At 41.4% G+C, this 4,382-nt stretch overlaps 1 pseudogene; it reads right to left on the reverse strand.

Moving 5' to 3' along the window:
- Positions 1 to 1,525: 1,525 nt before the first annotated feature.
- LOC121782704 lies at positions 1,526 to 3,368 on the reverse strand (annotated as a pseudogene).
- Positions 3,369 to 4,382: the final 1,014 nt, after the last annotated feature.

Consider the following 4,382-nt stretch of genomic DNA (forward strand, 5'->3'; position numbering starts at 1 on the left):
TAGCATGACTAAGAATCATTTTCCATAAAATTTTCTTGAAACGTGGGTATTTACCTCCTTTGCTGCTGTTGAACGTGACGAATCGAGGTGTTGGGATCCTTTTAAATTTAACATTTCATTAATATTATAGTCTAGTACTATTATTCTAGACCAAGGCTTGAAGGAAGGTTCTTGGGTCCGAAGCGAAATAACGGTGATCTGATACCACTCTGTCAAGACCACGACTCCCTAGTACTAGTGAGCGTAGCTATTTTGTAACTAAAATAATCTCATCCATCATGAACTCAACATAAAGGAAATAATCAAGTCGAGGGAATAGTTTCGAAGGCGAATGGATACATAGTCAAAACAATATCAGAGTATTAAGACCAAAAGCATAAGTTCCTAGAACATAGTTCTATTGCAGCGGAAGAGACCAAGACAAAATAGTATGTATGGAGACATACTACTTTGGGCTACCTTATTCAATAGTCATTTCCCAACATCTTCGTTACCTCATTCACGGTCAACCTGCACGTTAGAAAAGACACATGCAGGGCTGAGTACTTGATATACGAAGTGAGCACAGTGCCAAAAATAGTTCCATTTAATTGTCAGCCATAGTTGAGTGAACATGGGGTTTTTATTTAAAAAGGCCCGAGTCACAAAATTCATTTCATTTCATAAAATTGATCACATAAACATAAATACCATAATGAACGTATGTGAACCGGGAATGTGGCCACATTCCACGAAGGTTACTGGACCGGACAACTCGAAAGCTAGCACACGGTCCCCATATGTGTACACTAGTCCGAGTAGGGTTTGCGGCCCTATTGGGACCTGAATTCGATTTAACATGATTGGCATAGCCAAGCAGATAGGTAATCGTAAAAGCAAAACATGGCATGACAAACATGTTTAGAAAAGATTCACATTTTCATAGTAAAATCACGTTTTGAAAAGAATGCCCACCTCGGTGTTATTTCCTTAGTCGAAAGTTTCTTGATTTTGTCTTAAACGACGTGCGAAGACGTCTTTTTAGAAAAGAATAATACTTAATTAGGCTTAAGAAGCCAAATAACTTGACGTGAATGCATTCTAGATGCATGATCATTTTATTCCTTTTTCCTTAATTCATAAGAAGTCCTTGAGCATTAATTAAATTATGCGGTTTAATTTTAGGCGGAGACCTACCAATTATTCGTTTAACAAAAGGGCGTTACCTCCTATGCAAATTATTTAAGCATAAAAAAATCCAAGGTCTATCCATTAATTCGGAATTAATTAGCGTACCAATTTCTAATATTAAATATTCAAACTAAAGTCCGGGGATTAAATTTATCATCGTGGAATTTACTAGCGGGCCATCCCTTATCTCGCTAGGCGAAGCAGTAGGAAGGCCCGCAACTAAAATTAATATAGCAGGCCAAAAACTTGAAGAACTAATCCATTCCTTTAAGGCCCAAGTTCTTACTTTAATTAAATTGTTAGCCCAAACAAAAAATAAAAGCTGGCCTAAAACTAATAAAAGAAGGACAAAGGCCCAAGTAAAAAAAATATGCTCCCTAATTCGGTCAACTCTCTCCCCTTCCAAAACACTTCTTCCACAGCCTGCAGAAAAGAGGAGACGGCGCCTCCACACCGCACCCCCTTCTCTCGACGATTCCGTCGTCTTCCCCGGTGAGCGCCGAAGCTCCGACGCTACCCTCCGTCCGTCGGCTCCCTCTCTCCCTTTCAAAATTTCTCGCGTTGGGAACGAAAAACCCTAGATTAGAATCCCCAAATTCGAAGTTCCGTCAGCCCTCTTCTTCCCACGTCTGCGCGTCACTCCGGTCAACGACACCGCGCCGCCGGCGTCTCTCATCGGCATCTCGCTTTCGAACCTCCTCTCCCTCTCCGCTGAAAACACGAAGAGGTTCTTTGTTCTCTTCCTGCAGCATATCCATCTCTTTTCGGATTTTGCAGCAACTTTAACTGCAAATTTGGTGGTGTACTAGGGGATAAGGGCTCTTGTATTTATGTTATTTGTGGGTATTGCAGAGTGTACAAGCAGAGGCTGCAGGGATTTGTTGGGAGTTTAGGGGCTGCTGTAGGCTGCCCCTTTTTGCTTGTTGCAGCGTTCGGTTGTGGGAGGAGGAGTGCAGGAGTTGCTGCAATCTGACCTTGTCCCTTTTCGCAAGTCCTTTGGTCTTCATTAAAAGTAGTGTTGTCTCCTTCCTCACTTCTCCCTTACTTGGCAGATTTCTGCTTGTTTGCACTCTAGGGGCGTGTTCAAGTTGGTTGGAGAGATATATCCACACGTTCTGGCAGAAGCTGGTGACCTCCGCCAGCACCTGGAGCACGAGAATAGCGACGGCCCCGTGGTAGACGAGGTAACGGCAGGTGACGAAGACGAAGAGCGTGGCGAGATGGTGGCCGATGAAGAGGACGTCGGTGGGGTAGAAGATGAGATAGTGGACGAGATCCATGAGGAAATAGGCAATGCTGTAATCCAATACGAGACTTTGCAGCGGCGTGTTGGAGGAGTGGAAATCCGTGGCCGGGTCGGAGAGAATAGCGCGGGCGGCGAGGAATACTGCGGGGGTGCCGTGAGCTAGGGAGATAGCGCAGCTTGAAGCTTCAGGGCGGAGCTTGGAGGCCTGGTGCGGAAGAGGATTGAATAGGCGATGAGGTAGAGGAGCAAATAGCCGGCGAAGAAGAGAGGAAGGGGATTGGATGTTAGCGGAAATTGAAGGTCCATGATTTTGGGGGAAACTGAAAATTAGGGGAATCCAATTGGGAATATGAGTTGAAGGATGGTGAAAAGATGCAGAAAGTCAGTAGATAATGGGGCAACGTTTGTAGAAGGGGGGAAATCAGTAGCTTCTATTGAATGATTCAGGGTGATAATAGTAAAATGCTCCCATATCTGGAGCCGGAAATCGAGACATGAAATGAATTAGCACCTCCTGCTTCTGATTTGGTTTCAGCCCATACCTGGAGTGAACAGGTCGGGCCCGGACATTAACAACGGGCTTCCCTTGGAATACCCCATGATCTTGAACAGCCAAATAGACCATGATATAGGCCTATTTCTGGACATATCAGCCTACTTGAACAGGCCCTAGGATTTAATTAGTTTTACAGGTTCTTGTATTCAAAGGAGGAAGTGAAGATTGGGCTGCCTATGGCCGCTGATAGCTCTCGGCAACCAGGCTGTACTCACGGACCTCGAAGAGAGGTGGCTTGGGCTCGTAAAGAATAGATTCAAGGCATTTCCATTTTGACATTCTTATGTATTATTTTTTTAATGCTAAGACATGGCTTGGAATGTAACAACATTGTATTTTGTTTACCTAGGAATAAACGAACGTGCATTCATTCTTAAGTCGAACTTTGCTCATTTTCTTCATTCCTAGATCGTACCTAGTCATTACTCAAACAAGCCAAACACAAGGGATATATATTTCTCAAAATAAAGGTAACTAGAAAATGGCATTCACTCCATAGTTCGATAAATATCTTTAAAGCTAAGATAATTAATTAGTGGGCATTACAAAGTAATAGCTTCAAAATAGTACAAAATACGAGTGTATCACATGGGTATACTTTTTAAAAATCATAATCTGAAGTTTTTGAAAAGTTTATTTTGTTCTACAATCTTGTGCACACAGTACAACAAGAAAATTCAAATCCTTACGTTAGACCATAGGGAGAGTTTGTCAACTTTAAAATGCGACAGTTTTTTTAAAGGGGTTTAGTTCATCTAAAAGGGGGTTGCAGAGCGTAAGAAAATGAAACTCTAAGAAATGACTCAAGCTTTCCTTTTAGACTCACACATCCCGAATTCATTTTGGCCAAAAGCCGTAGCCACCTCGGTTTATCTACTCAATCGTCTACCCACTAAACTCTTGAACTTTAAACTCCTCTCGATACCTTTCCACACAAAATCAAATTCGATACCACTCACACTCGAACCTAAAGTTTACGATTGTGTTGCATTGACTATGTTGTGTCTTCAAACATGATAACATTCTTTCTCTTCAAATTGCATTCGCTGATACAATGTTTTATCTTTTCCAAACACTACTCTATTAATTACAAGTCATTCTTTTGCTTGGAGAAATGTCCAAGTGTATGTCTTTAATTGTTATTCATCTTTCTTCCCCTACTTCTTAACTATTACCCAGTCGCAATCAACTGTATTTTTTTATATTTAGGAAGTGTGGGTATGAAAAATGATTGAGTTCCTATTGATAGGATTACATCATTAGTAATTAAAATGTTTCATGGAGTACAAAAAATGAGAATATGACTAACTTATTTTAAACACGAGTTGTACTCGTAAGTGTACGGGACTAGTGTAGCAAATAGTAAGCAAGAGTATTGCATCTCATTGAGACTAATTGTGTCAACTTAAG

The sequence above is a fragment of the Salvia splendens genome, chromosome 20 (assembly GCF_004379255.2).
Source record: "Salvia splendens isolate huo1 chromosome 20, SspV2, whole genome shotgun sequence".
Lineage (NCBI taxonomy): Eukaryota > Viridiplantae > Streptophyta > Magnoliopsida > Lamiales > Lamiaceae > Salvia > Salvia splendens.